Here is a 25,006-nt window from a genome sequence, read left to right as displayed (position 1 = left end):
TAAGAAAGTGAGTTACTGCCTTATGAGTTTGCTCACGCAAAAGCCAGTTGAACAATAGTTAAGTTTATAGTATTCACTTTAAATAGATATTCTTTGGTGAGTACCTCTTTTACTGAATGTGCTTTTTGTTGTTTTTAGTTTCTCAGTAGCATCCTCCTTTCATCTTCTAGATTTTGAATACGTTTTGACAGCATGATATATGGTTTGTGGAAAAAAAAGCAGCTCAATGCATCTTGTATGTGGGACTCTTTTTTTAACCTAAGAAAATTGTAAAGGATCTTGTCAAAGTTGACTTCTTTGTGTTGATCTAAAGAGCTCGAGATAACAGCTTTTAGAAGCGTTAGCAATTTATACGGATGGCGGATCAGAGCTATATAATAAATAGCTAGCAGAATATATGTAAACTTCTAAAAGCCTGCTGTCTTATCATTTACATAACTTTTTAATTAAAAAACCAAAAGACAAAAAAAACCTTCTAATATACCTTATAGTAACACTGCGGTATGATTAAAGGAAGTTTAATTTGAACTTGTATTCATTTACTTAGCAATGTGAAAGTTATTTTGGCAGCATGCTATTTATCTCCATCTCCCAATTGAGCTTTCTGCATCATAGTAATATTACTGCAGTTTAATGATATAGCTGCTGACTTGCAGGCTTCACTACCACATGATTACCAAGCTTCTTGAGCAGCCTGCTACTTGTCCAAGTCCCTTATTCAGAGGCTGTGGGCAACTGCCCCAGAGATGCACTTTCTACAGGTACGTTGGCCAGAAGCCTCCTTTGGTAAATGTAAAAGGAGAACTTGCTTCAATGGACAAAGAGAAGGCTGAGGTATTGAATGAGTTCTTTGCCTCAGTCTTCCCTGGTAGCCAGGATTCCAGTACTTCTCACGTCCCTGAGCCCTGCATCCCTACACCTCTGGGTGGGGACCAGGGTGGTAAATCCCCCCCTGCTGTGAGGACAGAGCAGGTCCGAGACCGCCTCATGAGACTGAATGTGTACAAGTCTATGGGGCCGGATGGCATGCATCCCAGGGTTCTGTAGGAGCTGGCTGAGGTGGCTGTCGAGCCGCTCTCCATCATATTTGAAAAGTCGTGGCTGTCAGGTGAGGTCCCGGATGACTGGAGGAAGGGTCACGTCACTGCCATTCACAAGAAAGGGAGCAAGGAGGACCCCGGGAACTACAGGCTGGTGAGTCCCACCTCTGTGGGACTCTTGATCACATGAGGAAAGGGTGTGTGATCTGAGACAGCCAGCACAGCTTCACCAGGGGAAGGCCATGCTTGACCAATCTGGTGGCCTTCTACGATGGAGTGACGGCATCGGTGGACAAGGGAAAGGCGATCGATGTCATTTACCTGGACTTGAGCAAGGCCTTTGACATGGTCCCCCACCACATCCTTATCTCCAAACTGGAGGGATGTGGATTTGATGGGTGGACCACTTGATGGATAAGAAACTGGTTGAAAGGCTTTAGACAGAGGGTGGTCATCAATGGCTCCATGTCCAGGTGGAGGCCGGTAATGAGTGGCATCCCCCAGGTGTCTGTCTTGGGACTGGTCCTCTTTAACATCTTTATCAATGACATCGATGAGGAATCGAGTGCACCCTCAGCAAGTTCGCTGATGACACCAAGCTGAGTGGTGTGGTCGACACAGTTGAAGGAAGGGATGCCATTCAGAAGGACCTTGAGAGGCTAGAAAGGTGGGCCCGGGTGAACCTGATGAGGTTCAACACAAAGTGCAAAGTGCAGAGTTTTGCACTTGGGCCAGAGGAATCCCAGGCATCCATACAGACTGGAAGGAGTGGTCCTTGAGAGCAGCCCTGTGGAGAAGGACCTGGGGGTCTTGATAGATGAAAACCTTAATGTCAGCCAGCAGCGTGCCCTTGCGGCTCAGAAGGCAAATGGGATCCTGGGCTCCATCAAAAGAGGGGTGGCCAGCAGGGACAGGGAGGTGATTGTTCCCCTCTACTCTGCTCTTGTGAGGTCCCATCTGGAATACTGCATCCAAGTGTGGAGCCCCCAGTACAAAAAAGACAGGGAGCTGTTGGAGAGGGTCCAGAGGAGGGCCACAAAGATGATCAGGGGACTGGAGCACCTCCCCTATGAAGACAGGCTGAGGAGCTGGGCTTGTTCAGCCTGGAGAAAAGAAGGCTGTGGGGTGACCTCATTGCAGCATTTCAATACCTAAAGGGAGCCTACAGAGGGGAGGGGAATCAACTCTTTGAAAGAGTAGATAACTGCAGGATGAGGGGAAATGGATTTAAGTTGAGGGAGGGGAGATTTGGGTTGGATGTCAGGGTGAAATTCTTTACAGAGAGAGTGGTGAGGTGCTGGAACAGCTGCCCAGAGAGGTTGTGGATGCCCCATTCCTGGAAGTGTTCAAGGCCAGACTGGATGGGGCCCTGGGCAGCCTGGTCTAGAATTAAATGGGGAGGTTGGTGGCCCTGCATGTGGCAGGGGGGTTGGAGATTCATGATCTTTGGAGTCCCTTCCAACCCTGGCCATTCTGTGATTCTGTGAAAGCACCACACTGGCCACGCAGCCAACTTGACATCACAGGGGACATGCCAGAACTGCTCCCTGGGCTGAGGGGAGCTCCAAAGACGGCAGAAGGAGACTATCAGACAAACAAGCACTCCCCTAACTTAATGCAACTGTTCTCCACAACTTTATCTGAACTGCAGATACAGTAATGGTGTAGTCCAGTGAAAAGCTGGCCCCTCAGCTCTACGCTCAGTCACCGCACGACTCAATGTTCCCCATGCCTGGTGAGTCTTTGTGAACCACAAGGAAGCCGATGTGTAGGTGGTTTTCAAGGGGCACTTCTACAGTGAAGACGGAAGTAAGGAAGAACTTTCTTGTTTAAAAGAAGAAACTTCTTAAAAAGAAGTTAAAGTTTCTGAAGTCATTGCTTTGTGTCCAGCACATCTCTTCCTCTCCCAATGAACTCAAAGAAACAAACTATTAATTAGCTTGCAGGTTAGTGTCTGAAGCATGATAGCATTTGTTTCAAGCTAAGTGCATGCTAACATCTAGGAAGTGAGCTAACCCGAGAGACAAAATATAGACCAGCATTAACTCCTAAGAAAAGTGGATTGATATAATAGGAATCCAGGCTAGCTCTTACCTTCCACTGCTACTGTGTACACTCTTTCATTTTCAGTTTTGACAGTTGGATTTCTGTGATATAGGTGTAAAAGAAACGGTGGGTCCCTAGGTATAGAGGCTTTTAGAACAAAATTGCTTTGTTTATTTTAGGAAAGGGAACTGTATGTTAGTCCTGAACTACTTTTCTCTCTTTTCCTTTTATGTAGTTTAGTTGGATTATGTTTTTACATCATCAGATGTGCATTGTGTCTTCTCTGCATTACTGTGGCAGCAAAATATTTCTAAATTTGCTTACCTTAATCTCCATGAAAATCCATGTGCTTTCTCAACATTAGCTCTTCTCATTTTACTCTTCATCCTTACTCTTCTGTGACCTGCTGTACTTGCCTGAGCAGCTGTTCCTGCTGCATTACCTTTTCCCCCATCTGGAAGGCAGATGGACTAATCCTCAAAGAGACAGTATTTGTTCATGGATCAGTTGTCAGAATCTGAAGTGAACAAGTGACAACCTTCCCAAGGATGCTGAACATGTCCATGCCTGGGCAATGTTCTGCAAATCCAGAAAAGTCTTTCAAGAATGCATAGATTTTTGTGCGTGTGCATATATATACATATATATATATACACACTATATATATACATAGGAATAGGAAGACAGATCACAGTATTTTTTTTGTAATTAGAAGATTACACTAGCATTTTATGTCTATGCAATTTTTTTGTTTCATTCTAATATTTTTAGGAGAAAATATTATGAAAAGAGAAAGGAAGGACTTTCCTATTAGATAGCAGCAACTGCAATAGTGAAAATGTGTTACAAATTCAGCAAGGATTGTGCCATTTCACAAGGCTGGTGCCTGTATATATTGACCTGTGGTCTCTGATTTTTCAGAGAGACATTTTGCTTTTTATTCAGATATTTGGGCTTTACTGCCTGGAGAGTCACTGTAGTGACTCCTTGCAGTTTAAATATGATGTAAAGCTATTTTATCCTCTTTTCTCAGAAACTTTGGAGAAGTGCAAGATGAGCTGAAAGTACACTTAGCCATTCAAAGTTTTGTTAGCAGTGGGATGTACTGTGTATGCATTACCGTATGGAAAAGCTCTGTCCAAGAAGAACTTGTTTCTTTCTTAAACCTACTTTTAAAACAATTGTAACATATTGGATGATTAAAAGTAAGTGAATAATGTTTTTCAGGTGTATCTTGTGTGAGTTAAATTAAGTTTTCTTTATGTTCTCAGACCTCAAGTTTCTATTCTGAAAGGCAGACAGTGAGATGTGTCCCCTGACAAGTGACTGTGCCAAACGAGTATCCCTGCAGCAGTATGCGTTGTTTTCTTTCCAGATACCTGTGGGTGCTGCCAGTTAGTGCTGGTAACACCTTGCAGAAAGAGAGAGAAATGAGTCTACATGTACTGTGAGTTACTGGGAAGTTGGCCTGTAGTTTTGAGAGTCCCAGAAAGAAAATTCTACTTTTAGGCTGTGGCTGTTGTAATTGAAGAGTGAAACTGCCTCCCTGTACAGAACAGCCCTGGCTCATTGTGTGATTTTCACCTTTGTTCACCATCTGTCCTCACTGGAGCTGACGTCTGCCATCTGAGGGCTGCCTCTCTGATGCTTAATTCTCTGATTAGATGCTTATGGCACCTTCAAAAAAGCATGAAAGCAAAGACAATTGGGTGTCTTTGTGTGGTACACACTTCCATATCCCCATGGTGCTTTTGTGCATGCACCCTTAAGAACAGCCTTTTGTGTGCCCATACCCCAGATGGTTGCCTGCAGTCACAGTCTTTAGTAGAAGAATCATATTCAAATGGTTTAATGGATAATAAACTGTACTGACTTCGCTTTTAATGTGAATGGATGTTTTCAAGTTGAAGAAACAAAAGATCTCCCAAGGAAAATTGCCAAAGATATGTATCATTGTAAATCTTGAAGGAGGTTGAGGGGAAACTGAATAAATTACAACTACTTAGTGGCTTTGCTGCAAAAACAGGCAGTGCTGAAGTTAATAATTGAAACCCAGAAAGTAAGGTGGATTAGCAGAATCTCTCTTAAATCCTGTTGTCTAAGTTATTGCACCTAAGCAATTAACACAGACTTTCGTGTTTGTTTTGCCTTCTCACAGGCCACACGTTATGCCTGGTATACTTAGTCATTTAATTTTACTGGAACAAAATGCTTTCAAGACAAAGACTTCACAGTTGCAAGAGTAATTCCCAGAAACGTGCAATAGTGAGAGCTAAAAACCTTTGAGATTCTCTCCCCTCCCCTCTGCCCTTCAAGTCAGGGAACTGAAATGTGTGACATGTTCTAAAAGTTTCAGATGAAGTTTCCTGGAATTTCAGATGCTGGTAATCAGTCTGTGTAGAGAAAAAGTCCAAATGGATATTAATCAAGCTTAGGTGATATTTTTGAGTAATTATTCAGGGCTGAGAAAACAAAGGGATTTGTTGACTTTTTCTGTTTTCTTTAAACGTGATGGAAAAAATGTATTAATGCTGATATTTTTTTTAGTTGTGAGGCTTTTCTAACGTCCAAAGTGTAATTTTTATGGAAGTGGAAATTGACACTGGATTTTTTTTCCAACATAGTAAGATTGTGAAACAAAACTCACAGATATAGCTAATATTTGAGGAATGTTAGGAATATATAACAAAATTGAATGTCTGGAATGTTTTGGTTAACAGCAACAGTATATATTTACAGGGAGGACGTGAATAAATCTGCCTTTGGTTATCATAGTTTCCCAAAGTTACATAAAATGCAGGATTTTTCTTCAAGAATCAAGGCAAATGCAGGGTAAGTCCTGTGTTTTTAAGAGAATAATCTGGTTTGGACCTACCTCTTTGTTTGATATCTATCTTCTAAAACATTGTGGAAACTAAGTAGATTCGGAAAGCCGTTTTGAAACAAAAAATATTCTGCTTCAGCTAAAAAACAATGATTTCTGACTGAAGTACACATATCACTTAGATTTTCAGAAATGCATCATGTGAAAATCTAGGTGATACATCTAACCACATCACTTCCTTGTGACAGTATTTGATATAACAGCTAATGTGCTACGGATTTGCATTCCATAGTTGCCTTGTGATCCAAAGTATCTTGTGGCTTTCCACAAGTAATTATCCTGAGATGTCTTATTTACTTCAAAAGAAAAAGATGGGAGAGAAAGATCATTACAGTCACTTCTTGCTAACTGTAAGGTCAGTACTTTTCCCATGGGAGACCATAATGTCTTATTTTCTCACTTGAGCAGTTCAGTAGACAAATATTGATATTAGCAAAATATCATCAGTAACAGTTAAATGAGTTTCCTTCACCTATGTAGTAGCTGATGTGGCAAAATGGATACACAGTGCCTTATAATCCAAGGAGTCTGGATAAGTCATGATTCAGTCTAAATCTAGCTAAGATGATCATGATGCTTCAAGAATCTTCAAGAGTGCTGAGTTCTTGCACCTTTTGAAAACAACAGCAACAAATCCAAAAACACTACTGCAGCACCAGCAATCTTGTATATTAATTTGGTTTTTGATGTTCCTGTGACTGTCATGATCCCAGACTCTATATCCATTGCTTCTTTACTGAGATTTTTGTGTTTAATTTCTCTTTTGAAAATGGCCTTTTAATATTGGCATATGATTGCTGTAATATAGTCTGGAAAGTGCTATACAGTAATACCACTTGAAAATTAGAAGTTGTACAAAGCATGATTGTCTGCATTAGTACATTTCAAAGCCAAGAGTACAACACCAGAGTTCTGTGGTATGAACTAGAGGCCAGTCAGTTTCTGATGATGCTTGTGACACTGTAATGAATTCAAGGGGTTTAATGTGGTTTCAAAGCAAGTTTTAGTGAACACCTACTTGTCCTGGGTTGCAGCAGGCAGTGGAAGTAGGCTGACTTCCCAAACAGGAACTGCCTCCTCAGAGGTCATTCTCAGTCAGAGGCTTCTGCATCAGAATGTAACCACTAGAATTTGCCCTTTTGGACTTGCAGAATCCTGGATAAGTAAGTAGAATGAATTTTTCATTGTTCTCAGTGTTCTAATAACTGCTGCCATCGTTTGTCAGTTGATTGTGTTATGTCTTCTGAGATGTCTCTGCCTTGTTTAGTGCTGGCACAAGACAAGCAGTCATTACTGTGTTTAAGCGAAAAAACTCTAAAAACCTTTGGCTGTCTTGCTTCTCTGTTGGTGGGAACTTATGGCCACCTCTGTCCAACTAAATTTTGCATAAAGGAAACAATCACCAATTCCATAGAGAAATCAGTTACTTTAGTCCTTGTGACTCTGGGCTCTGAAAATAATATATGAACAAAAAGAAAAAGAATATGAACAGCATTCATCTTAACTTGTAAGTATTGTGCTTGCATAGTCTGAAAGTAGTGGTGTTCTTTTTTTTCCTTATCTGATGTGTTTGGGAAAGAAACTTGCCTATGTTAGAGGATGTGAAGTATATAGTAAGGTTTGGAAGTACGTTTGGGAGTACGGGTGGCTCTGCTTTAAGATGGACTGACTTTTGACATTTTAAAATAAGCCACTTCTGCAGTGTTAAATGTTTCTGAATGTCATCCTTATTTCTGAAATGAGGCATTCAAAATCTTTATGCTCTGTTCAGAATCTTTGAACTAATTATACTTTTATGTAAGCACTGATTTCCTAATCTGTGTGGGCTTTCATTGTTGTGTTCTACAAGGTTTTACTTGAAGAAATAAATTCTACCTTCTGCCCAATGACATGGGAGAGCAGATCTCTGTCTTGTAGCCATTTCTCAGCTCACTGAGATGCAAGTGTCCTAGCTCCCTAGTTAATAGCTTTGATAGAGTCCAGGTAGGAGGTGGTAAAGTTTGTATTTCACTGCTACAAGAACAGATATGGTAGAGAAGCTATGTCACCAGGCAGTGCTTTTCATGTGGATTTCTAAAATCTGTGAGAACAAGAGATCAACTCATCATAATTTTCAACTTTTGTTCCTTTATAAGAATGATGATTCTAGTATTGCTCTACTGAGGGGGTTGTTAGAAAAAAAATACAGATTTTTTAAGTGCCTTAAATAGAAAATGCGATGCAAGAAAACATAGTACTTATAATTCATAGATCTCAATTCTACGTTTGTGTTGTCCTGTGGATTTAGAGATGGGTTTTGCTTTCTTGATTGTGCTGCTGCAGGAACCAGAGCAGATGTTGCCTTTTGGATATACCCAGAAACCAAGAGAGAAAAATCATAGTAAATGGATTTGTTATTTAGAGGGAATGTAGGGTCCAAGCTCAGTATTCATCATATGTGTGAATGAAATACTTCCTGATCACTTTTATATGCAGTTGAGGGTGAATGAAGGTTCAGCCATGCTGTAAGTGTAGAACTTAACAAGGAGATGAACATGTATGGGAAGAACCAAGTTTGGCAGTTCACTGCTTTTGGTCTGTTTGCCAAGCTCAAATGCCAAAATATAACTTCAAACTATGATTCCCATACATAACCTAAGCAGAAAGCAAAATGTGGCCTTCTCCAATCAAATCAACATTCGTTTTCTTACCCATTCCTAGGCAGTGGGTGGCTTCTTCTCTGACAAGTCTGCCCAGCAATTCCAAGCAGAGAGAGGCAAAAGGTTTTCACTTGTACCTTACAGTGGTGTTTCCTAGTCATACTGGGAAATCATGTATATTATTCTAAAACTTTAATCAGTGTACATTGTTCTTACGTTTTTCTTTCTTTGAGTGATATTTATTTTGTGAGGATTATCAAACAAGTGGAAGATGTTGATAATGTGAGTAATGCATAGTACTTATGACAAGTCTGGATTCTTCCCTTCACAGTATGCAGGTCCAGGAACTGCACCACATGGTTGATTTTGCAGGCTTTGTGCATCCCAGAGTTTATTTTGAAAGGTTTATAATGCTGTCTTACAAAACCTGTGCCTCTTCCTCTCCTCCCCACTTACTGTATCAGTAATAGATCAGCTCAGAAGAATGTGCCATATCTGTGTTGTGTTCCAAGTCTTTTAAAATCTTTCAGTCTGGAGAAGAGGAGGCTCAGGGAAGTTTTAGTGAGCTGGGAGGTTTTAGTGAAGGGAGGTTTTAGTGATCTGGGGGTTGGCCTCTTCTCTCATGGAAGTAGTGATAGGACTAGAGGGAATGGCTTCAAGCTGCACCAGGGGAGATTCAGGCTGGACATTAGGAAATACTACTTTTCAGAAAGAGTGGTCAGGCACTGGAATGGGCTGCCCAGGGAAGTGGTGGAGTCACCGACCCTGAAGGTGTTCAAGGAACATCTGGACATTGTGTTGAGGGACGTGGGTTAGTGAGAACTACTGGTGATCGGTGGATGGTTGGACTGAGTGATGCTGTGGGTCTTTTCCAACCTTCGTGATTCTATGAAATCACATTTGTATTATAAGATGTCTGTTTCCTGTTCCTTTAATGATCAGTGTGGAGAGGTACATTTGTATTCTCATCTATATATGAGGCACATATATATTCTGATCTATATAAGATTGTGTGTTCTAGCCCTCATTAATCAAAATGACACTTTCTACACCTTCAAGTATTTTTGCACTTGCACATGAAGTGCTTTTCCAAAACTCTGTTCTGCCTCATTGATCTCTGCATTGTTCAATTTTCAGACCAAGGTGTCTAAAGCTAGCTGGAAAGATAGAAAAGTTGGCTTCTAATGTGATTTCTTTCATCTTTTATTTGTAGAATTGGTATTAGAAACTGTGCAGAAGGACTTTCCAAGTTTGCTTTTTGCATCAAGCTTGGCACAGACATGAACAACCACATCTCATCTTGTGCTGAAAATCATACTGCCTACTTCCAGAGAAAGTGCTAGGAGACACAGTTGCACTGGGAAGCTGCTTAAGGGAAAGGATTCTGTTAGACACTGAGGAAAAGAAAGCAAGGCACAGGCTTTTCCTCCTTAACTGTTCAAACGTTGCCCATTCTAAAGCTTCTCTCCCAGATGAAAGCCAAGGGGTAGATCCTACTGGTACTCAAATCCAAGAGAATCACGGGATTTAAATTCAGTAACTTGTCCACTAGGAAAGAACATGGAAGACTGCTCATTCCAAGATTTCCCATTGTGTGCATACAAATCAGCAGCCACCTGAGTGAATGTGACGCAGGAGAAAACCTTTTCTAGGCTTGAAGAACTTTGGAACATATGAAGACCTCCCATTCATCTATTTAATGCATAGAATACATTGGTGGCTGGGAGATAGGTGTGTACACAGTGCCAGGAGGGGGAATTTATTATTAGTCCTGCTTCCTACATCAGTTTGGTGGATGTTCTGAGTGCGGGAGCCCTGCAGGCATCTCCAAATCCCCACAGAAGCCCACTGCCACCATCTTACATTTGTCCTGCCCATGGGAATGTGTGAAACAAACGGTCTTCTGTATTGCAGCTCATCCTGAGGTATCTTGGCTGAAGACTCGAAATATTTGCACCTTTAAGATCTGAGAATCTCCTCTCCATTGTTTATGGTGTAAGCGCAGCCATTTTTCTTGTCCTGTTAGTGCTTTGAACTTGCTAAGGTCTGAAGGCTTCAGTTAAAAAAATAAAAGGTAATGTGGAAGTAAATATCATCATGAACATTGGTGTAAAAATTTCTTGCACTCTTTACCCCAGAAGCAGAGAGCATAGATAGCATTTGAAGAAGTAGAATTTGAGGAAAAACACCAGTGGCAAGTACTGTCTCTTCTCACAAGAGACATCTATTTCATGTCACCCATAAGGAGTGCAACGTAAGAACTGCTGCTGTGTCCTCACAAGAGGTTAATCTTCATTGGTTCCCTCCTTGTAGTAAGTTTTTTAGGAGGAACGTGCATAGGCGGTGCAAGGAGAAGCTGCTTCTGAAATGAGCTGTGTGGAGCTGTGAGTTGAGCAGGGTGTGCGATGGGTAACTTAGAGCCAGAGTTATTAGGATTAGAAAACACTGATGTTTCAAGTTGCCGTTTAGAGATACTAATGAGCAGCGATGGAAGCGCTCACCTTTTGACTCTTGTGTAGCTTACAGTGGTTTGACAACCTGCTCTGGCCGTGACTCAGCGCTTACCTGGAAGCATGCGTTTATTTTTGGCATCCCAAAGTGTAATTCAGCTGCCTGTACACAGCCTAGAGAGATGAAACACTGCAGAAACCCCCCTGCCCGGAGCGGGTCGGGTCGGTTCCGGCTCCGGGCGGGTAGCGGCGCCCTCCGTGCAGCCGAAGCCCGGGTGCCCGGGGCCGAGCTCCCCTTCGGCGCGGGTCCGCCCGCGGACAGGAGGGCCGGGCCGGGGGGAAGGGGCGTCGCCATCTGGTGTTAATTCCCCGGCCATCGGATTCGTGACCCGCCGCGATGAGATCAGCGGGATCGGCTTTCGCGAGGGGGCACGGCGGTCCCCGCCGCCGCTCTCCCCAGCTGCGTCGGATCTCGCATGCGGCGGCGGCGGCGGGCGGCGCCGGGGGAGGCAGCGCGCACAAAGCCCGGTAGCCGCGCCAGGCCGCCTCCCGCCCGCACCGGGCACCGGGCGGGGCTCCCGGGCGGCCCGGCCCGGCCCAGCCGAGCGCGGCGCAGCCGAGCGGGGCGCGCCGCCCCGGTCCCGCCGCCCACCCCCGGGCGCCCTGCCCGCCTCGCCGCTGGGCCGCGGCTCCGGGCAGCGCCGCGCGCCAGCGCCCGGCTCGTCTGCGCGCCTCCCGGGGCGGCTGCCGGCGCGGCGGGGTCTTCCTGCCCCCGGCGGAGCGACGCGTGGGGAGATTCTCCTGCGAGGCGCGGCGAGTTCCTTCTTGGTCTTCTTTGAGTTTGTTTACTTACGGTTCGCGTCCTCTCCTCTGGATTGCCCTTCTGGTCGCGTAGCGGATCCGTAGAGTTGCTTGGATGGTTCTCTTATGGTAAGTTTGGGCGGATAGGTTCGTCTGCTTGTGCTAGTTCTGTGTTTTGTTGCACGGGAAGTCTGTGGAGATGAGGTGCTTTTTTACACAGTGCTGTTTTCCATGCTGGTGTTAGCAGAAATACATTTCTGGAATGTTTCCTGTTTAATAATGTAACGTTTTGAAGAAGAAATTACTTATTTGACTTGTGAAAGAGAATTACTCCTAGATGTTAGCTTAGCTGAAGACTTAGGTTTCTTATAAACTTGTGTTGATCTGACTTTACGCTGGTGCAAGCAAACCCTCCTGTGTAACGCCTGCCGCAAGCCAGTATTCGGCGATTTTTAGTTGGTGCTTTTTCAGGCACTAAAACCTCGGCTTCACCGTTCAGATTGGCTGGAAATATTGAGCCATCTCAGTGAGGGGAAGAGGCAACTCGATTCGGACGCGAGGCTTGACTTGCCACAAAGAAAGGTACTGCCCGAATTCGTCCTCTAGTTACTTCTAAAAACTCGTGCTGCTGGCGGTGCTGGCGTGCAGCGATTCTGCGGCCGAGGGCTGGAGAAGTGCGCGCTGCGCTCTGCCCCATTCATTCTCGAGGATCGCCTGTGTGTCAGCGCGGCGGAGGAAGTTGATGTGGCAGCGTCCGTGCTGGCGGCGAGTCGCTTCTGTTCCTTTGTGTTTAGTAGTTGCGCTTGGAGCGCTGTGCGGGGAAAGTGTCCTTTGTATGGGCATGGCTGGTCGCTGGTTTGATACTGGCTGAAGTGTGTAAGTTGTGACTGATGTTTTCACAGAGCCTTTGCCGTGGGTGACAGAAACGATCCCTGATGAGGTGTCTGCTGGCTGTGAAAGGCTTCATCCTCCAGGGAGGAGCCAGCCCCATGGAGCCGTTTGTTGTGCTTGGGGCTGGAACTTGCCCCGCTTCTCCAACTATTTTGAAGGATGCTGCATTTTTAATGTTGTTTCTGTAACTAAAGCAGCCTGTCAGGAATGTGAATATCAAATTGCTGTGACATTATTTTGTGCTCCTGACAGAACAATGCCAGATACCACACGTTCTCTTAACAAGTCAAAGTTTTATAACTGGCATTGGTACTAGTGTGGTTCTCTCAGTGGCTGACATGCCTCACAGTCCTGCTTCTGGCTGTGCCAGGCTGGGTGCAGGCTGACAGCTTCCACATCACGGGGATGAGTGGCAGAGCTCCACAGCCTTGCCAAAGCCCTCCTACAGGTGTATGGGTGTTGCTGGTCTCTGTCCTGTAGACCCAGCACCAATGCAGTCTACGGGTCTGTGGCTGTCTTTGTTAATGTTACCCATGCCTATTCAGAAGCCTCAGGCTTCCTGTCCAACAGGACTGGGGCTTTGATGTAATCAAAGTTCTGGCTTTTTCCAAGTAGCCCTTGAGAGTTGAGGGTTTTGTTTATTTGCATTGGGTTTTTTTTATTGTTTTATGTGTAGAAACACAAAAACAAGCAATGAAACCCCAACCCTCTAGTGAAGTACTGCCTGAATATCTTGCTTCCTGAAGCAATCAGAGCTGATGATTTTTGATCTGACCAAATTAGTCATCCTCATGATTTGTGTCCTGTTGCCACACAGGAATTTCTGAGCCGTGGGCCACCTCTCCCATGACTTCATGTGCAGAAGCTCATTAACTTATCAGGCTTCATTGTTGCTCTGTGAACTTCTGTAATGGATTTTCCATGTATCTAGAAAAATCAAGCAAGCTCTTTTTGTCTTATTTTCTTTTGCAATCACCATTTGCCCTTCTTCTGTGGATAGGTTACAGCCCTCTTTCTGTGGGGAAGGAGAATACCTGGCACAGAGGAACCCTGTGCTGGATTCCAGGGTGCTGTTTGAGGGTTACTTCAGTTGGATTTTTTTTTTTTTTTTTAAATTGAGATAGTTGGAGACCTGTCCTGTGCCTACACACTTAAGGTACGGTAGCAACAATGGAATAAGAAAGCAGAGCGTGGTTTTATGATGCATTTACAGTTAAAAATACTTAATTAAAGTGATTAGCAGCAGTGGTTAGGCACCCAGCTGTCCTGTCTCCTTAATTCCTCTTCGCCAAGATGAGAGTGAAAAAGAGGGTGAAAAGAAGCTGAAGGGATGCCTTTGCCAGAGTGAAGTTCTGTACCTCAGTTGCATTTAGTCTGCATTTTCTCTTTAGCTCATTTGGCTGCTCACTGCTGTTCACTGACATCCTTTACTCATGTGCTTTCATGCTCTGGCAACATCACTTCAGTGCAAACATGAGGCTTCTAGAGCACTTCTGGGTGCTGTGTATCCCAGCTTGAATAGAACAACATGGAGCAGTGTTGCTATTCACTTCCATTTCCACTTCTCCTAGTGACAATAAATGTACTCTTCTTAATGTAATATACACAGAGGGAAGCGTAGAGGTTTGACGTAAATGTTGCTGGACTTCATAAGCCCTGGCTGAAGGCCAAAGAAAGGCAGCTGGCAGAGGGGAGCACGAGTTGGTGTTGCCTGGTCCTGCTGGCTGCTCTGTGAAATGGGGCTCTGTGCTGGTGGAACTCGGCTTAGACTGATGCAGCTCATTTTGTTCCGTTTTGCTGGGCTATGTTAATACAGCACACAGCTTGAGGCTAATGGAAATGTAGGCCACACATGTTGTCCTGGGGTCTTAAAGTATTTATTAAGCCAGTACAAGCCCATTTGCTGCTCTGAAACCAATGGTTAAAAAAATGTGGTAATGTGGTTATTCAACCAGTGGCTTTAAGTCAAAGCTCAATGTACGGTTGCTATGCATAGCTAACTATTTGCTGATAATTCTGTAAATTACTGTTGTTGGTCTTACTGTTAGAAAATAAACATATGCTGTGGACTGAAACTTGCCAGACCAGATAGCTACCTCACCCACACGTATTTTTCATGGGACTGCATACGTTGCCGAGAGCAACACAGACTCATTAACATATACATGTCTTTCAGCAAGGACTTAAAGCTGTCTTTGTAAAATGCAGTTTAAGATAGGAAGAGCTCTGGTTGATGTGTGAGCGCTGCTCTGAAAGCAGTTCTTCCTATTTTATGATGTTAGCTCACACCGTCAGGCGGATGTTGGTGGTATGGCAGTAGAGGTTGAACCTTCCCACCAATATTCTGTTATGTTTTGTTGCTGTGTGACAGATGGCAGCATGGCAAAATGGCATCTGACATGGAAATGCATATGAAACAAAGGTGTGGAACCGAATTCCTCCGTGTGGAAAAAAATGGCACCCATTGACATTCATGGATGCTTGCTGAGTGCTTCTGGAGACCAAACAGTGGATGTGAGCAGTGAGGCCTCAGGAGGACTTTCAGCTAAGAACTGCCAGAATCTGATTGGCAGTATTTGCTTAAAACCTAATGGCTGTATTTCAGCTACACCTTTCCTGTTACAGACTGGGCCTGCACATCAAGATCATTAGGAAGAAGTCACTTTTTTCCTTTTTTTGCCTAATTCTGGACCAAAAATGGAATGGTAGGTTCTAGTGCACTTATATTTGTTTGTATATTTGAGACTTTGTGCCATTTTTCTTAAAGGGATATTTGCTTTGCCTCAGAGACCAGTGCAGTTAGTTCATCCCTTATGCATTCTTTTCCTTAGCGAGAAACATGGGCATTCAGCTTTGACCTAGATCTGTTCATAATAAAGTCAGCTGAACTTAAACCAAAGCTAAGCAGCAGCAGTTATATTTCCTTCCCTTTTGTGCATCTTTGGGTTGGACACTGTAGGCTAATCCTGTTGGTGATGGGTGTCAGGTGCCGAGTTGGATTGTGTTGTGCTGCAGTGTGTGTGACTTAGCAACTTTATCTTTCAGGATTTGTCAGAGGCTGAGTGACAAGTAAGCTGTGGTGTGCAGCATAAAACGTGGCAGTGAAATCCATCTTTGAGCTGACTGCAGACTAATTCTTGCAGGGCCATACAGCAGACTCTCTAGTTGAGTTCACTTTCTTGTAAATTTCCTGAAGTGTTCTTGTTGGCTACCCAAGTCTCAAATGCACTTACATGCTGTTTCGACTGGGCTGTCCATTTTTATTTTAACAATTCCTAAGGAACATATTGCAAACGGACTTTGAGAGATATCCCACCTTCATCCTCCCTTGCCAGAAGAATGAAGAATACTTTCCTGCAGAAGAAAGAATACTTTCCTGCAGAAGTAGGTCCGTGTCCTGAAACATAACCAAGATCTGGATTGTTCTAGCTCTGTCTTCTGTAACTTTTCCTTTGTGTTATCTGCTAATCTTTCTCAGCAGCTAGATGCAGTAAAAAGCCTGAAACGTTTCTGTCTCAAGTCTTCAGTAGAGGGTTGTAAAAGGACTGTTGACGTGCACTTTGCTGTTGCTGTTTCCTTAGATTTCGGTATTGTCAGTCTCTGAGGCTGCTAACATCTGGCTAATATTAATTGTGATTGTCATGCTTGCAATTCACAATGTACTGATCATTCATTAAATATGTATATAGTCCTCGTTTTTGATGTTGCAAGATAAAAAGGGTGTGTTTTCTGTCATCTTTCCTATTCAAAAGCAAATAGCGTGTTGAGGCTGCTGGTTACTTAAAATGTTTAAAATATCAGATAAAGATCCTCTGTACTTTGGTCAGTGCTAACATAACTCTTTCCAGTAATCATAAAAATCTTACATGTAGTTCATTGATGACTTGAATAAAGTAAGATTCAGTATTGTAAGTACAGTGATCATCTATCAAAGATGTGAAAATGTGTATGCATCTGGAGAAAAGGTGAATCAACTAAGTGTAAAAATTCATCAGTTTTAAGAAATGAAATGTGAAATGTAAGCAGTTGTCATAGGTGAGGGGCACAGATGAAATCAGAAGTTTCTGTGAGATACTTATGTGTGCCTGAACTCCATGCTGTGGGACGTTAGTGCTGTCATGGCAGTGTCCCTTCCCTTGCTTGCTGAAGTGGCTCCTATTAAGTGGTGCTGGGAATAGAAGAAAGTGAATGAGATTCCTGCCTTGATTTCATGTCTAGGGAGGGATAGGGTGGTCTTTTATTTTATGGTATTTTTTCCAGCAAGCCATTTGAAGATTGATAATTGGCTTGAGTTTCCTACTCTTAGACTCTGACAAGAATTAGCAGTTTATTCACTTACATGCACTTCATTCCAGCAGAGTTGAATGAAAGTGCAAGAGAAGAAGAAATCTATATCTGTCAGGCCGTCACAATTTGACTACTGGAAGAAAACACTAAAGGGAAATTGAAGCTGAAATGTATTGACACTCCAGAGATGTGAGACTTACTGATCTGGCTTTACTTCTGTATTCTGTCCACATTCTGCTAATAGAGGATGCTGGAGGAGGAAGCTTCAATGAAGACAAGCCAACATGCTCCCTTAATTTGTAAATTTTATTTTTTCATCGTGGTGAAATAGCTTTTAACTCATGGGAGTTATGCTCAAGGTTGGGCAGAAATGTCACAATGTAGTGAGCACAGACTAACGTGTAATTACTAACATGTGTGTCAGGAGATGAGAGGAGACTGTTTCTCTTGCCCCATAGCTAGAGATTGCTGAGATTGACAGACTGCTGCAACGCACTACAGTTTGCTCTGCTTGTGCATGGAGGTCTACTGCTTCTGCATATGGATGAAGATAAGTGACTTGATCGTTTGTTTGTTTTGATTGTTAGAGTGGGAAGTATGCTGCCTAAATCTGCCATCTAAATTTAGGTGCCTGAGTTAGGAATGCAGGAAACACAGTAGTGAGTATAGCAAGTAGCTCATTTCCCCAGGAACTTTGCTGACAATACAGACACTCGGACACTTACTCTTTTAAGCATCTAAACTGTGCAGAGCAGGCATCTGTTTGCACCTGTTATGAAAAATGTGTGTGGGATGCTTCCTCTGGATATCCTTACACCAAGGCATAACTGACATTTAATAAAACTTTCATCACAGAGTTCCCACTTAAGTGGCCTTCACAAGGGACATTCTGCTTGCATGTTTTTGATCTGAATATTTGCATATGGTGGGGTTTGATTTCACAGCTGTTGTATGTTTGGTTTCTGAAGAAGTGTGGTGTGCTTGAATCAAAGCTAGGGTCTGTTGTATAAAAATAATTGTAGGGGGAAGTTTAGCAATCACTATTACAGCAAGGATGTATGGTTTGACAGGCTCTTAGCAGAATTCAGGTCTTGCATTTAGGTCTCTAATGGTGCAAGAAGATATTTTTACTGTATGTAACAACTAGCTTTTGAAATAAAGTGGGGTATCTTTTAGTTTAATCACTCTGTCTTGTAACGGGGAAAAAATTGTTGTTTTGTAAGAATTCCAGTTCTGTGTTTTCTAGAATGACATTTTAATTGAATGTTATGTTTATTACATTGATAATTGTTATTCTGGTGGGTTCTTACCTGTTCCTCAGCCTACAGAATCAGATGTGCTATTAAAGATGATAAACTTCTGTCCTGTTTGTCCTATCAAACAAGTATTCAGTAGGAAAGAGAAGGAAATTACTACTTCTACTGGTTGTAACTCATATTCAGCTATGCTTTTCTTGTTAACACTGAACACTATACAGCTGCTTCATATGCAGTACATGAATAGCTTGTAAATAACAAAAGTAGGTTTAAATTTCATACATGTACTTAGCTAAACTAATAGCTGGTAATCAGCCTAATGGCTGATGATAGATTGTACAGTGCCAGCAGGGGAGCTTGTGCCCAGGAAGAGTAACATGAGATTGGGAATGGCTAGAGAATAGTTGGTGAATTTGGTGCTTTCTTAATTCTCTCAATTAACTTGATTAAGCAGCTTAGTTTTAAATAGACAGTACTGGGGGATTGAAAGTTCTCTTATGTATTATTTCCCACTGCCTTAGAAATTAATTCCTTTCATGTTGTGTCTGTGTAAAGCAGGCGGCCTTGGTTGTTCCTGTGTCGTGCACAGACATGAAGTGCTATATGCTTAATATGAGAGGCACACACAGCCTTTTCTCCTCTGCAATTGGATCTAGGCAGAAATCATAAATCATAGTGATTTCTGTACAGTGCAGTTGAATGGAGACCGGCTACCATATTTTATTAATATTAAAAGTTCCCTGTGCTTACACTGCTATTAATTCTTCCTTGCAGAAGAGCGTGCTGTGTTTTTTTCCTTTGCCTTTTACTCTGCTTCAGAGCTGTGCTTCACAGTGCAAGATGAGCTCCAAACACAGTCCTCTGGTGTGTAGCTAGTTTTAGCTGGTGTGCTGTGGTACAGCCTTGCCATTGCACTGCCTGGGAGCATTTTAGACATGAGATTCCTCATTGAAAAACACTGTAGAATACCGTGTACTGTGCTCCAGCTATAGCATTTGAGGCTGTCTTTTCTCATTGCTCTTGTATGTCTGTGTTGGCTGCAGCTGTGGCACAATTCAGGAAATATTTTTTCTCCTCTCCTTGCCTGACTGCTCCTGTGTTCTTCTGGCCACTGCTTTAAGGCAGCGGTTCCCAAACAAGGGAATCTTAGTGACCACTTGGGAGTGTACTGAGATTCCTGGCTTTATCACCAGTGTCCTTACCAGGTACATCCTCTTTCCTACTCTTTAGTCTTTACCTTCATAGCATCAGGTAGGAATTGGGATAGGGATGTTAGATAGGAAAGTTAGATGGTAGCACAGAGAGAGGTTCTACCTCTCTCTGCTTTCTAGTTTTCTCCCTTTCTAATAAGGGTTGTGGTCACATTAGAGGATCTTACAGTATTTTTGGTTTTTTAGAGCACAGAAAAGCAACCTGAGCAGGAACCAATTTCTGCATGTCCCACAGCCCCTGGTGGTACTTGAGAACCCATGCATTAGCAGCTACTGCAGCACAAATATGCCTCAATTCTACCAGTACGTGGCCACTAATGATTTTGAATGATTTTCGGAATAAATTGAAGTACTTCTGCAGTACTGGATGTTGTGATATCATTAGGTATCACACTGATTGTCATTAAAGCCATGTGGTAGATTTGGAAACTGGGATCTGTGTTTCTATCTTACTTTTGCTTACAAGAATTTTTGAAAAGACTTTGACACTACTGCAACCTTATCTCTTCCTCTGGTTTATACTGTGCTACCCAAAAGCAACGACATAATGTTCTAGTAATGATGGTGAGTCTGTGCATTTAGATAGAACCAAATATGTGCTGCCTGATGAGAGTTGTTAGATGAGTGTGATTCTGTGGTCTGTCTTTTCAGCAGTGCCAGGGGGCTGCACTAGTCTAAAAGCCTGTGCTGTGGGGTTGGATGTAAATATCTTAAGCTAGTGGTAAACAGCAGGAACAATGTCAGAATGGTTTTGGTGTATGCTCTGTTTCTTCCCCATTCTTTATGTTGCTTATGAGGAGAACATTAAGTGAGTTAGTGTGTTGGTTCTGTGCTGTATGAGATGAATTCCACTATCTCCTCTAATTTTAGAAAAGAGTCGCTTTTTATATTCATTGCAAATTGGATGTTTACAGACTTTAATTTTGTCCTAATGGTGAGCTCATGTACATCACAGAATCTAAATTTTGTCATATTAATCCCACCCATGGGTCAGGTTAATGTTTCCAAATGACAAAGTCAGCTGTAAATAAATAAGCGCTCTTTCAGGAACTGAAGTGGGCCAGTGCCAGAGGAGAAAATAGAAACAGCATCTGCTGGAGATTCCCTGTGGTGATGAGTATGAAGGGAGGTCAGGAGAGCTTGTATGAAGAGGTGGGGTGGGAGAAAAGCTGTAGTTCTTAGGAAGAAGGAAAATTCCTGATGGTAACACACAGAGGTCTTTCCTTCTGTTACGCAGCTGGGATTAGTTTGGTGTAGAAGTTTGTGTCTCAGAGACTAATGAAAGCTGGTTAGCTTTTATAAACAATCCTGTTTAATTGCAATTACTTTGAGGGTAGTTTGTTTTTTTTTTTGTGAATTGTTGAGTCCTAACATGAGAGCCATATGTAAGTCCACTAGGAAGGGAGCATGAGAAAGCAAGCTGTTTGTGACTTCCAGACTTCCTGGAGAAGGGTTTCACAGTACTCAACAGCTGACAGTGTGGCACACAGAGAAAGGATGGAAGGGAGAGGGAGGCTGTGGGGAGACAGGGATTGTAAGAGGCAGGCCCTTTGCTGTAAGTCTGGGTAGAAGAAGACATGCAGTGGAACTGCAATATCTGTTCTCTACTTTCCTCATGTTCCCTGAGGAAACTCAGGGACTCTGTTCCCTCCTGTCTGTACTTTTCTTGAAAATGGTAAAAGAAACCAAATCCAGCTCTGATAAAGTTGAAAAAGAATCATTTTCCCAATGTTTGTTTCGTAGTGTAGGCCATATTGAGTGTGTTATGGTTTTATAACTCATTGGGAAAACAGATACCTTTTTTTCCTGAAGGTAGTTTCATAATTGTAAAGACATTTCTAAATGTCACTGTAATTCTTTATTATGTTGGAAACCAAGGTGGTCTGTACATCCCATTGCAGTCTAGGGTTTCATTGCTTTTTCCAGACGTAAGAACTCTGAAACTGTGCTTCCCCCCCCCTCTGTTGCTGGAGTTCAGTTCTTTCATTCTGTGCATAGTGCTGCTGATTCAAACTTAGTCTGAGCGTATTCTCTCCAGGGCAAAGTGGGGCCTGCCTGAGTTACTAGAGAACTGGTGCCTGGCAAATTTAGATGATGGCTTAAAGGTTCTTTACAATCATATCAAATTTGTTTTTTTCATGTAAAGTTTAATTGGAGCATGCACATTTCTGTATAGCTTTGGCAAGGCTTCCTGAACATTATGCTAATTGTTTTAGTTCACTGGCAGTATATGTAGACATTGAGTACTGATATCTTTTTATTACCATCAGAAATTGTGTCCTGGTAGAGCTTTTTTCCAAATCATTTGCTTTTTCTTTTTTTCTTCCTCTCTTTTCCCCCAGTGCATTCAAGAATGAAATAAAATTAGTAATGAAATACTGCTTGAAACAAAAGTCTCTGCAGAAGACTGCTGAGCGGCAGGGACTTAAGTGGGAAGTTATTTTGAGAAACACAGCCCTTGCAATGGAGCTTATGGATCAGTCTGTAGTGAGACTCCTGTAGGTAGGCACAAAGCTGATTTATTTCTATCCATACCTCTATCAGGAAGTCTTGTGGGTTGTTTTGTTTTAAGTACTTCCCTGTGGTCAGAAATATCTGGAATTGTTGGCGCTTGTAGCATGAAATTCTTCTAGGATGTGCTCTGTTAGGTCACTAGTAAGGAGATGTAAACACTTCTCAGTGTGACAACATCTTTCACTGTGGCTTTTCCTAGTTGGAGGCCCTCTCTGGTTCTAACAGTGGAAGGTCTAGGTAATGGGGATGCTTTTTCCTGTGTAAAATAGTATTTATTTGAGAATTCAGCCCTTCTATTTTGTCTAGCTCTGGCAAAAAGAAAGATCCGGAAAGGAAATAGCAGTGTGCCTGGTCTCTCCCAGGAGAGGGAGAGACCCTTGTGCCTTCAGGAGTCAGAGATGCTTACTGTGGGGACATCAGTGGCTGTAGAACTTTAACTATTTAAATCCCTGTGGCCTTTCCCAGACTCCTCTGCATTACTAAATGCTCTCCTTCCTTAATTAACAGCAAGCACAGGAAAATACTGCTCTGTAAAACAAGGAAGCTTTTAAGTGTATGAAAAGAAAGAATTTTGTAGTTAGAGTTCAGATAGTTTGTTTCTGTTTTATTACTCCTTCATTCCCATTTGTGTGCACTTGTTTGCTACAGACAGATGGGCTTTAGGAAAGCCAGGTTTAAGACAGATGAAGTTCTCTGCTGTTGCTATTTTTTTTTCTTCATAAAATATTTGTTTATTTAAGAGGAAATTGTTTGGTCTCTTTGTCAGAGCTCAGGAGCTCTGTGTCACTTTGTAACCTCACTTGGGAAATATAAAACCGTCATAAATCAGTTCATGGTCTGAATTTCTGATGCTGCTTCCTTGAGATGTATAAAGTCTGTTTACTTTACCTCTGTTCTTTAAAAGAAGTCCCTCTAGAAACGGCAGAACTAATGAAGCGTTTCTTCCTGCTCCCTTCAGGACTTGACTTGAAGCCTGCAGGATGCCTTGCCTGCAATTAAAGCTTGAAGCAGGCTCATTGGGTTCAGAGCTCCTTCTCAGCCATTGGCTTGCAGTCCAACCTGACAGTCCGTGTGGTCACTTGCAGGGTGCCTGCACACTGCCCAGCTGCCCCTTCAGTTGTAATGTAGTTACTCTGAGCCTCTGCTGTTCAGACTTGGCAGGGGGTGACTGCTAGCTGAAGTAGTTAAGGGGGAAGGGTTAGGAGGGATGCAGATGGTGTGATTGTGTAAGCCTATTTTCCTATTAAACAAAAGAATACGCTTTTGTTCAGAATGGAACTTGTTCTCGTGCATTCATCCTCAACATGTTTGCAGAGTACAATGGCTGGGTGCCCTCCAGCCCTGCCCTCCCCCCCTCATGACGCCCTGTGTGCAGCAGTGGCTTCCCTTCGGCCTGTCCCAGCCCGCCTTGCACCAGGCTGAGCAGCTCTCTGCAGGGAGCCCATCTCCAATGCCTGGCCGCTGTGTTTGGCCAGAGACACAATATGTTTCTGTCGCTGGAGTTTGGCAGCTCTGCTGGAAATATTAAAGCCGTCCAGGTCAGATCAGGAGCTGCCTCGTATGTGCTGCTTCAGCTGCAGTGTTGGATGTGTTTGCCAGTGGCCCACCAGCAGTGAGCGTCTGACAAGTATTGTTCCTAAGCTGCTGCTGCAATTCACATGAGCATTGAACAGTGTAAGCCTTCAAAGCGCTACAAGCAGATGAACGTAGTCTGGTTGTTCCAGCAGCACTGTAACTTTTAAGCCTTTAGTGAATTAGTTTTAATAAATGGTACAGAGGCTAAGAACTCACTCAGCTTATTCATCGATGGCTAAACACGCCGACAGGCATTGTGGAGATGGAAAACCTCTTGCAGAGTCTGCTAAGTCTGCAGCAGCCTTGTGATTAAAACAAAGTTCTTCCTTACTCCCATCTTCATTATAGAAGTGCCCCTTGAAAGCCACCTGCAGACATCGGTTTCTTCATGGTTCACAAAGACTCACCAGGCATGGGGAACATTGAGTCGTGCGGTGACTGAGCGTGGAGCTGAGGGGCCAGCTTTTCACTGGACTACACCATTACTGTATCTGCAGTTCAGATAAAGTTGTGGAGAACAGTTGCATTAAGTTAGGGGAGTGCTTGTTTGTCTGATAGTCTCCTTCTGCCGTCTTTGGAGCTCCCCTCAGCCCAGGGAGCAGTTCTGGCATGTCCCCTGTGATGTCAAGTTGGCTGCGTGGCCAGTGTGGTGCTTTCACAGAATCACAGAATGGCCAGGGTTGGAAGGGACTCCAAGGATCATGAATCTCCAACCCCCCTGCCACATGCAGGGCCACCAACCTCCCCATTTAATGCTAGACCAGGCTGCCCAAGGCCCCATCCAGTCTGGCCTTGAACACTTCCAGGAATGGGGCATCCACAGCCTCTCTGGGCAGCTGTTCCAGCACCTCACCACTCTCTCTGTAAAGAATTTCCCCCTGACATCCAACCTAAATCTCCCCTCCCTCAACTTAAATCCACTTCCCCTCATCCTGCAGTTATCTACCCTTTCAAAGAGTTGATTCCCCTCCCCTCTGTAGGCTCCCTTTAGATACTGAAAGGCTGCAATGAGGTCACCCCGCAGCCTTCTTTTCTCCAGGCTGAACAAGCCCAGCTCTTTCAGCCTGTCCTCATAGGGGAGGTGCTCCAGTCCCCTGATCATCTTTGTGGCCCTCCTCTGGACCCTCTCCAACAGCTCCCTGTCTTTTTTTGTACTGGGGGCTCCACAGCTTTCCAGTGGAGTTTTTCTAATCTCTGACTTTGTAACTTTTTTTGCATTTTGAAGGCCATTTGATTCCACTGGAAGTTACATCAGAAGAAATGTAAGCAGATGGAGTGTAGTCAGCCTCATCCCCGGTTAGAGTTCTCTGTTTTGAAACCGATTCTGTGAGAGTATTGATCTATACAAAGGTGTGGAGTTAAGAGTGTAAAATAAATTGCAAAAAAAAAAAAAAAGGCTGGTGAAAAGTAAC

The 25,006-nt window shown here is 43.2% G+C and overlaps 1 protein-coding gene across 7 annotated transcripts in view; it reads left to right on the top strand.

Moving 5' to 3' along the window:
• Nucleotides 1-11,749: 11,749 nt before the first annotated feature.
• The window catches only part of SPSB4 (splA/ryanodine receptor domain and SOCS box containing 4), an 86,509-nt gene continuing 73,252 nt past the window's right edge, over nucleotides 11,750-25,006 (top strand). For all 7 annotated transcript variants that reach the window (XR_016469582.1, XR_016469581.1, XR_016469583.1 and 4 more), the window contains exon 1: nucleotides 11,750-11,989. The gene's annotated coding sequence lies outside the window, so the exon portion shown is untranslated. The remainder of the gene's footprint in view (nucleotides 11,990-25,006) is intronic.

The sequence above is a fragment of the Phasianus colchicus genome, chromosome 10, assembly GCF_987193195.1.
Source record: "Phasianus colchicus chromosome 10, bPhaCol1.hap1.1, whole genome shotgun sequence".
NCBI classification, from domain to species: domain Eukaryota; kingdom Metazoa; phylum Chordata; class Aves; order Galliformes; family Phasianidae; genus Phasianus; species Phasianus colchicus.
This window is presented reverse-complemented; position numbering and strand designations above follow the sequence as displayed.